The 10,290-nt window shown below is 53.6% G+C and overlaps 1 long non-coding RNA gene across 1 annotated transcript; it reads left to right on the forward strand.

The window, feature by feature from the left end:
• Positions 1-1,678: 1,678 nt before the first annotated feature.
• LOC129060152 (uncharacterized) lies at positions 1,679-7,112 on the forward strand. The gene is made up of 3 exons (XR_008526601.2): positions 1,679-3,477; positions 4,401-4,536; positions 4,650-7,112. It is a non-coding gene; the product is annotated as an uncharacterized LOC129060152 (long non-coding RNA).
• The last annotated feature ends 3,178 nt before the right edge of the window (positions 7,113-10,290 follow it).

Below are 10,290 nucleotides of genomic sequence, written 5' to 3' on the forward strand. Positions count from 1 at the left end.
GGTTACCCTTGCGGCCGCTTGAGGGAGGTAACTGTTAGGATGAAGCGAAAAGAATCGCCACATTGTAAATAGTTTGTGTTTAAGGTGCTGGTTTTAAAACTTCGTGTAAGTGTCCTGAGTTGGCTTTTCTGCCCCTGCCCCTCGCCCTTGGGCAGGTCCTCAGCAGAGCTCCAGGGTCAGGCTCCATGCAGGGCTCAAGCCACTGCCTGCGACGGACTCAGGAGCCCTGAACTCTTTTCGGTTTAAAATCACTGGGCTTGTGGAGAGAAAGGGGAGGGTTCGCTGTTTTTTGGGTTTTTTTGTTTCTTTTGTTTTTTTTTTAACTGGAGGGTTATTACAAGGTGTGCATGGTCCAGCCATTCTGCCCCTTCAGATACCAAAACTATGGTGAGTGTGTGTGTGTGTACGCGTGTGTGAGAGAGAGGGAGAAATAGGAACGATATGAGGATAAATTTGAGTCATATATTCACCTAATGAATAGCCTCCTTTAATTGGGGTGACTTAGTGCCTGGGGAGGCTCCTTGGGGAGGGCATAAGATGTTCTGGACTTACAGCCTTGAGGAAAAGGTGGGCAGCCATCCTCCTGGGGTTTCTGCCCAGCAGCTGTTCTGTGAGCTGAAAGCTGACAGGCCATGGCTGTGTCCTGAGTGTGGGCCACAGTGACACCCCCATACCAGCATTTGGCTGGTAAGAATCTGCCTTTTGAGGCGTCCCAGGCACACCATATGATTAAATGCTGCTCAGAAGGATATAGTCCGTTCATTATAAAAAATTAGAATACATACTAACTTTTTCTTCTCCATTGGGAATAAAAAGCAAACACCACCTCCTTCCCACCCCCACCCTAAGGGCAGGTTTTGCACAGTCCCAGGTTGGGAGGGGAGTGCTGTGATCTCTGGCGGGAGTGCCTGGGGCTGATGACTTCGGGGGCTGCTGCGCTTCTTCCGACTCCTAAAGACAACCTTTTGGTCCTTGGAGGACTTCTGGGGCTGAAGTGCTATGTGGCTTTTTTGTTGTTTGTTGTTGTTAAATTATCTTTAAAATATTTACATGTATTTAATTTCCCATGTAATTAAATTAAACAGAGTTTCGCCACCTGTTACATGCTCGGTACCGCTGGAGTTCAGCAGCTGTGGGCATGAAGAAGCCGTTCCCTGGGACCCCGCCCTCCCCACCGTGGGCATCCTTAGTTACAGTTTACTCTTCCTGCTCCCTTCCACTAAGAATGAGCCTTTTGTTAGCAGTGCTCAGATGATCATCCCACCGGAAATTTGTTTTTAAGCACCCAGGTCTCTAAAGATCACGCTTCCCTCTCACTGGGAGTGCTGCATTAGCCTAAGACATCTTTAATTATAGGCCACGGAAAGAAATACCAACACCCTAACAGTATATTTTTCTCTTAACAAGAGCAAACTTAATTTCCTCAGGCTAAGCCACAAGAGCAGATTTGTACTTGAAACGTCACATGGAAAACAATGGGAGCCTCTGCCCCGGTGCTGTGTGAGGGAGGTGTCACCTGCCTGTTTCCAGAAAGCCCAGGGCGCAGCCCCCAGCGGTGTCCACGCATCTCTGAATCGTTTCCTAGTCCCAGGAAACAAGGGGAACCCTGGAAAGTCACAGCCGCGATGGATTCCAATGCAGTTTATCTAGGAGTTCGGCATTAATTTAAAAAGGTAGATGTCTCATCCCTGTTGCATGTTTAAATCTCTAATTAATGTCATGGGAAATATGTTAGTTACCAAAACGTCATAGAAGATGTCAAGGAGTACCCGCCCTGTGACAGCGTAATGCTGGGTGCTCGCGGCAGCGCTGGGGAAACAGACGCGCACACACATTCTTCAGGTGGTGGGTCCAGAGCGATACGAAAGCTCCCGAGGGCGCCGCGTGGGGTCGTGCGGGGGCTTCCTAGAGGCGGCGGGAGTGGGAAGGGAAGGACAGCCGGAGGGATGAGTGCCTGGCCTGGCCGTGCGGTGGGAGGGAGGACGGGTGGGACGGGCAGTGGGGCCGCAGGCATCTGAGATGAGATGCCCTGTCGGAGAGCGAGGCCCCCCTCAGCTAGAAAATGGGAGCCACTGAAAGTTTACAAATAAGGAAATCACATGGGCAGCCTCCAACTTCGGCGAGTCCAACAAGTGTGGCAGGAGATGGGCTGGCAGGAGGGGGAGGAAGGTCTCTGTGAGTGACCGTCAGGACACGAAGGCAGGAGGCTCAGACACGCTGATCCTTCCACATGAAGCAGAAAGGAGGGAGGACCCCACTTTCAACAGAGCAGTGATTCTGAAGCCACGGACCAGATGAGGACCTCAGCAGAGCGGAGGGAGGGGTAACTCAGCTGTGGCCTAGACGAGCACCCCAGGTGGTTGAGAGGGGCCGGGGTGCAACCAGGGGACGCCCTGGGACGGAACCCGGCAGACGGACTGGGCTGGAGACAGGGTTTGGGAACGGGGGCAGTAAACGCTCAGGCATTGTCCAGGGAGAGTCTGTGGCGGGAGAAGAGGCGAATCCCTGCGGTGCAGGGAGCTGGTGTTGAAGAGAAAGGTGGAGTTGGGGGACTCCTGCAGAAGATATGGGCCTGGTGGGCAGGAGGGCGTCCTGGAACCAGGGAGCAGAGCTGCTGGGAAGAAGGAGGGCCCGTGCTGTGGGAGGAGGACGAGGAGCAAAGTTCGGGAAGGAAGGACCTGGAGCTGGGAGGAGAGAGGGGAGGCCGGAGTTGGAGCGTCCACCACGGTGACCGCTGTTCCCGCCAGGCACTGCCCAGGGGCTGCCCATTTTCTTTCAGTCCCCACGGGGGATGTTGTGATTTGACGGGTGAGGAGAGTGAGTCTCCTAGACAGGTCGTTTTCCCAAGGCCGTGCAGTTCCCGCAAGTTCAAATGTGACTTGGGTCCCGCAACTCCAAAACACTGCCGCCGTCAGCTCCAGGTCGCCCTGCAGGGAGGGGTCCCCGGTGTCCTCTGTGAATTAGAATCGGAGGCTGACTCCTCAGAGGGTGAGAAGCTGGCGGGCCTGGCGGCTGGGGACGTGCTGTGCTGTGCATGTGCCGGGTTGAGGACCCGCCAGGCTGGACGTCCCTGCCCTGAGTGGTGTCCTCAGAGGCCGCGGTTCTCTGCAGCAGCCCCGGGCAGTCTGCAGCAGGGAAACCTCTGGTCGAGTGGGTCCGGGGGGGGCCTTGGTGGCCAAGTCTGCTGTGTGGCCGCAGCAGAATCCTGAGCCTGGGTGAGGGTGAAGAGCAGAAGTTTCCTTCCCGCATTTCTGGAGGCTGGGGGTGCAAGGTCAAGGCGCCGGCGTCCCTGGGGCCTCCTGGCTGTGTTCTTGCTAGAGGGCGCTGGAGGTGGCAGGAAGCCTCTTGTGTGACGACGGCCTTGATCCCCTTCACTGGGAGGAGACCTGGAGCTAGTCATCTTCCAACACTATCACGTCGGCAACGCCTGGGTCATGGAGGGGACACATTCAAACCTCAGCAGCCAGGTACAAGCAGGTGAGGCAGAGAAACAGGAGTGCAGCTTCTGGGGGCTCGAGAGTCTCAGAGGAGCTTCCCACACCTCAGTGCCCGGTTCCCACCCGCCATGGCATCCTGAGGATGGGAAGGGTCCCTGCCAATGAGTCCCCCTTGCTGGCACAGCCTCTCCCTTTCCCTGGAAGCCGACTTGAGCAAGCTGTCGGCTCACGCCACCTTCCTCACTACCCCATTCCTGGGCCTCCTCCTTGGTTGCCTGGCACATCTGCCCCTGACACCGACCTGTAAACCACAAGGCCAGGTACCCTGGGGCCTCTTCCCAGTCGTGCCCCCGACACCGACCTGTAAACCACAAGGCCAGGCACCCTGGGGCCTCTTCCCAGTCGTGCCCCCGACACCTCACAGAGTGTTTGCACGTGAGATGTTTGGTGGCTTGCGACTCCATGATGGCCTCGCCCCATCCCTGTCATGCAGTGTCTGCAAATCCACCATGACCTCAACCTACCATGTGGCATCCCTGCAGCCCCCTGGAGCTGCTCCCCCCCAGGTCCTCAGCGAACCCCCGAGGGTTGGTTAACGTAAGGCGAATTCCAGCCCTAAACCCCCCTGGGGTCAGAATCTCCTGTTAGACACGCTCATAGCTCCTGCAACTTTTCCTTGATGTCACTTGTTAAACAGCTTGCGTAATGAGTTACTTAGTAAATGGCGATGTGTCCCGTCTTTGCCACAGTCTCTGCTTCACACGGGCTGGGCGGCGTCTGAGTGGTTCCCCTGCCTCCAGCAAGGGCAGTGCCAGGCTCAGGGTGGACCTTGGGCTCAGCAAGTGCTCCCAGCAGCCCTACCATGGCAGCCTCCACTCCTTCCAGTAACAGAAACAGGCTCTCTTTGGCTTTGCCAACAACATTCTCATGGTTTTCCTCCCTCCTCCTCCCCCTGCTCCACAGATGAAGCGCAGGAAGCCCGAATCTCATCTTGACCCTGCCGTGATATTTCTCTAGCCCTGAGCACACTTCCAGCTCAGGTGCTCAGGTGGGGCAGGCCACATGGTCTCTGGAGTTCCCTTTCTGTGAACCCCCTAAGGTAGGGCTTGGAGCTTGTTCCAGGGGTGAGCCTTCATGTGGGGAGTGGTCTCTAAGGCCCCCATTCTGGATGTGTGGATTATCACAGTTATTATTATTGTTTTCTGGGAATAGAGTCTGGCACTTTCATCAAATTCTCAATGGGTTCTGGCTCCCAAAGAAGCATAAGAACTGCAGTTTTGTGGCTCCCGCGAGCCCAGGATCACGTGTGCCGATCACCCCGAGGTCCCTGTCTTCCTCTGTGAGTTAGAATTGGAGGCTGATTCCTGTTGGGGGTATGTAAGTTCCTCAGGGACCACAGCTTCTGTCTGCCAAGACCTTAAAAAGGAGACACGGATTGGGCACCTTCTAGATGCTGAGCCCTGGGATGGGGGCTGGCATCTTCCATCTCTTTAAGTCCTCACATCTGCCTGGAAGTGGGCACCATCACCCCCTTTTACAGAAACTGAAAGGCCGGGATCAAATGCTTGGTAGAGTCAAAGCTGAGATTTTAATCCATGTCTCCTGATTATTTTAATTGTTTTCCTTGTTCTGCCATAGATGTTAAATTGCTGGCAGATAAAAAAGCATGGTGATGTGATGGGCATGTTCTTATAAAAGCTTTATTACTAAGTTTTTAGTTTAAAAATGTCATTTATTTACTGAAACTCTTAGCTTGATTTTTAAACGGATCATGTTCTTGCTATTGCTCAATGGCACCAGCTTTTCTTTAACATACAGGGCAGATAACAGCCCGTGAAGTTGAGCAATCTGTGCTTGTCAATTTGGCTTTTAGAGCTTTGCTTTCTACCTAGGCAGGATGTGCTATTAGGCAGAGTTTTGAGTCAATAGTGCATTGTGCCCAGAAGACCCAGAGGGCTTTAGATCACTCGAGGTTGTGGCAGGTACGGTTGCTGGTGCCAACATAAATAGCCCGTGTGTTTACCCAGCACAAAGACGTGAAGCTGGCCGTGACTTCCTGAGAGCCAGCCCAAAGGAAAGGCAGGAAGAGAGCAAGAGGTCCACCTGCAGTATCGCGATGGAAGTTTCCACGTTGTTAAAAAAGTATTCGACCTTCTGTTGTATTACAATACGAAGAACAATACGCACAAAACTTTTTTGCCCCCAGAAAACTCCCAGACTGAGGAGAAAGTTGTCTCCTTCCCCAGATGAACTCCGCATAATGTGGCTGAGTGCAGCGACCCCGTCTCGTCCCCCCGAATACGTGAACGCATTCCCCTGCCCTGGGCCAGCTGGCAACCAAACACGTAGTAACTCTGGATTCAGAATTCGAGATTCAGAACTGAGTGGACTTTAGACAAGCATAGGGCGATGCTGGGAACTCTCCCACCAGCTTTGGTGCCACATGGAGGTGGCGTGGGGAGGAAAAGCTGCTGTGAGAAGAAAGGACGCAGGGGAGGAGCAGGGAGGCAAGGGTCTGAGTGGAATGGAGTTGCAGCCAGGGGCTCCGTGGGCACAGGCCCAGGCTGGACCAGGGAATGGGCTGCGTGGCCTCCAGTTGTGCTTGGCCATGAATGTCCGGGTGAGCTTAAGGGCTGGCAAGATGTTGCCAGGAGACCAGAGACACCAGACTCCGGCAAGTCCATGCCACCCCTCTGCCTTTTGGAAGCCCCTTCCCTGTGCATCAGGTGGAACTGAACATGGTGAGCATCTGCCTGAGGACCCTGTGCTACCTGAACATGGTGAGCATCTACCTGAGGACCCTGTGCTACTGAACACGGTGAGCATCTACCTGAGGACCCCATGCTACCTGAACACGGTGAGCATCTACCTGAGGACCCCATGCTACCTGAACACGGTGAGCATCTACCTGAGGACCCCATGCTACCTGAACACGGTGAGCATCTACCTGAGGACCCCATGCTACCTGAACACGGTGAGCATCTACCTGAGGACCCTGTGCTACTGAACTTGGTAAGCATCTACCTGAGGACCCCGTGCTACCTGAGCAGGTGAAGATGATTCAGCTGCAGTGAGCTGAGTGAGTGGACCAAACAGATATGTTTCTCGCTGTGATCTGGGGGTGGAGGCTCTTGAAGACGACACGATTCGTTGCAGATTTGCACCCTCCATAGTGACATGAATGACCCACTCTCTGAGATCTCACAAGTACAGGCCACAGCCCAGCCAGCCTGGGGGCCAGCAGGGCCCCAGCAGCTTGGTGACCCCTTCACTCCCAAGCAGGGTCTGTGGGGGTGGGGAGGGTGGGAAGGAGCTTCTGCTGTGGTCCCTTCCTCATTCTGCTCAGTCCAGGAATCCCAGGAACAGATCAGCCTCTTCCTGGCTTCAGTGCGCATGTGTTTCAGCCTCCTCCACGGTGTGGTGTTCAGCATTGCTACCCACTGCAAGACTGCAAAGCAGAGAACCAGCCCTGTGGCGTCCATGGTCTCTTATATTTCTGTGATTGAGGGGACTCACCGATCTTATTATAACCGGCATTCAGGGAGAGCTGCCCTCAGGAAGCAGGAGAGGAACTGGGTTGATTCCCTTGTCTCATGTCCTGTGAATTTTCTGCAGAAGGGAAGCTGGCTGGAGGTGCCATGTCTTGCGGTGTGTTGGCCCCTTCACTCGTTGCAAGTGGCAGTGTGGGCTTTTCGGATAATCCCCGCCGCAACCCTGTGAGGAAGCGGCTGTTGTTGTCTTGCCCGTTTTTCAGATGGGGAAACGGAGGTACATGTGGCCAGGGAGGAGCCCACTTGGAGCACTGGCCACGCTTCCCACAAAACGGCAGGTGCACTCCGTGGTGACGGCTCGTGTGCTGTACATGTCCTGACTGTCACCTCTGGCCCAGTCTCCCCTCACTTCTTTGGAAAACCCTCCTACTGGGAGTCTAAGGGCCGAAGGGTCTGTGAGGGACCCCCTGTGCAGGTGGCCCTCGTGGGATGCCCTCAGCCCTGCCCAGTGGCCTCCCTCAGTCCTGTGCCCAGGTCCCTTGGTGCTGTCTGCCAGTGACCATCACAGCTGGTCCTGCAAAGCACTAAGCCTTCAGCTCCTGCCTTCAAGAGCTGCCTCTTGAAGCATCCCAGAGGATGCACGGAAAAGAGGTAGAGAAGTTGGCCGTGCTCCCTTCTCCTTCACCCCCAGGGCTCACCTCACCCCAGGCGTCCTCTGGGAGTTTAGAATTCTTCCACTCGTCCACCCTGCCCATGGACACACAGGCCTCAGTGCTGCTCTGCAACCCCCGTCAGACACCTGGGGAGGTGATCCCTTAAGGACATATTTTCCTGGACTAAAAGGCTGAGGATTGATGGTGTCGCCATCTCAGAGGAGGGCTTGCTCCCAGCACAGGTGTCGCTCAGGGATCCTGTGTGAAAGGCAGGCAGGGTGTTTGCTGAGCTTGGTGGCTTCTCTTTGGCATCGCTAAAGTACAGATGGCTGTGCTGAGTGGAGGCGGCAGCCACGCCCCAAGACATTCTGGGGTGGAGGCCCTGGCCAGGGCCCGGTGGTGCAGCTCATCCACCTGCCCTCCTTAGCCACCGCACCAGGGGATGGACCAGGGCAGGGGCTCAGGCCTTTTGGGGCTGGAGAAGCCGGGACCCAGCTGCTGGGTCTCCATGCCGGAGAGAAAGGAAGAGGGCAGGCCCCCTTGTGCAGTCAGAACTGGTATTGAGTTAAAGTAATCCTCATTCTACTGAGACAAGTTAAAACCCACGCTGAGCACTGCATGTTCCTGACGGTGTTAAGCTTCTTAGTGTACACGGAGAGGCAGCCTAGAGGTTGGGCTACACAGGCTGCGGGACGGTGCATAAGACCAGATGGTGGCTCCTCAAAAAGTTAAATGTAGAATGACAGTTTGACTCAGCAATTCCACTACTGGGCGTAGACCCAAAAGAAGTGAAAGCGGAGACTCGAAGGACATCTGTCCACCCGTGTTCACCGCAGCCCTGTGTCCAACAGCCAAAGGTGGAAGCAGCCCCGTGTTCCTGGGTGGGCGGATGGATTAACATGGTATAGTTCACACATAGGATGGGGTCTTAAGCAGCCTCAGAAAGGAAGGAAATCAAAGTATTTTACCCCCAAATATATTTCTTTGACAGATTTTTATTATTATTACCATTTGGTTATTTATTTTTTAAGATGGGGTCACTTTCTGTTGCCCAAGCTGGAGTGCAGTGGTGCAGTCTTGGCTCACTGCAACCTCCGCCTCCTGGGCTCAAGCAATTCTCCCACCTCAGCCTCCCAAGCAGTTGTCACCACAGATGCGTGCCACCACAGCTGGCTAAGGTTTTATATTTTTGGTAGAGACAGGGTTTCACCATGTTGCTCAGGCTGCTCTTGAACTCCTGAGCTCAAGTGATCCACCCACCTTGGCCTCCCAAAGTGCTGGGATTACAGGCATGAGCCACTGTGCCCAGCCTCTTTGATATATTTTAAAATGTCCCTGCAAAGCTGTCTCTTGTGGGGAAAGTCTACATTCTCTGGAGAACCCCCTTCCCTTTCCAAGTCTTTCTCCTGATCCAGGAGAGAATCCTCTAAGAGTCTGGCATCTTTTAAGTCATAGGAAACACTAACCATCTGTTCTCTCTAAAACCTGCTACCTGGAGGCTGCATCTGCATGATAAGAACCTTGGTCTCCACAACCCCTTATCCTGACCCAGACACTGCCTTCTATTCGTTCTAGGTCTTTGGATAAACTCTTTCAGCCAATTGCCAATCAGACAATCTTTTAATCCACCTATGACCCAAAAGCCCTCCCTGCCCTTTGAATTGTCCCACCTTTCTGGATTGAACCAACGTACACCTCACATGTGCTGATTGATGTCTTCTGTCTCCCTAAAATGCATACAAACCAAGCTTTGCCCCGACCACCTTGGGAATGTGTTCTCAGGACCTCCCGGGCTGTGTCACGAGCTATGGTCACTCACATTTGGCTCGGAATAAATCTCTCCAAGTATTTTAGAGTTTGGCTGTTTTCATTGACACTCCTAAGGCAGGGCTGTGGCAGCTGAGCTGCTGTGAGCTCTGAATCTGAGGGACAGTCCTGGACAGAAGCAAATGGACGACTGCAAGGAGTCTAAGGCAGACAGTGGGAGGGATGCGGCTGACACAGTGCCAGGCCAGACCTATACGGGGCTGTCCGAGTTATTCCCACCAAACTCCTGGAAAAATGCAAAACATTGCAGGTTACCCTTGAGGCCAGGGCAAAGGCCTTTTGACCTTCTTGGGCAATCCTGCTGCAAGTACGATGACGTATCAGAAATGAACCGTTGGTGCACAGATCATAAGGCACAGTTGTAACCTACCATAAACAGAAAGTATCCGAGACAGGTCTCAATGTAGAGGTTTATTTTGCCAAGACTGAGGATGTGCCTGGGAAAAAGGAACACAAAACCACAGGAACATCTGAGATTTCTGCTTTGTCCAAAGAGGGTTTGGGGACTTCAATATATAAAGTGGAAAGAGAAGGCAGCCGGGGAAAGAGGGAAAAAAAGTTGGGAGGGGCGAATGGAAAAAAGGAGCAATGGCTGTATTCTTTTGAGGCCTTGATCAGCATTCACTGAATCCACATTTTACATATGAAAGGAGGCAGCAGAGGAATAGTCAATTACACATTGTCTCACTCTGTGAACCTGCACTAATAGGCATTTGTCTCAGGTGGGCAGAGGGATGACTCCTGGCCCCATCTTTCTCCTGTACCTGTGAAGATAAGCTGGTAATTTACGTTGTCAGGGTGAAATTCAACAAAACTCTTAGGGTAAAGATCGTGGGGCCCACGAGGAATTTCCCTGTGAACAAATTGTGAAGGAGGCCTCCA

Source organism: Pongo abelii, chromosome 5 (genome assembly GCF_028885655.2).
Source record: "Pongo abelii isolate AG06213 chromosome 5, NHGRI_mPonAbe1-v2.0_pri, whole genome shotgun sequence".
Lineage (NCBI taxonomy): Eukaryota > Metazoa > Chordata > Mammalia > Primates > Hominidae > Pongo > Pongo abelii.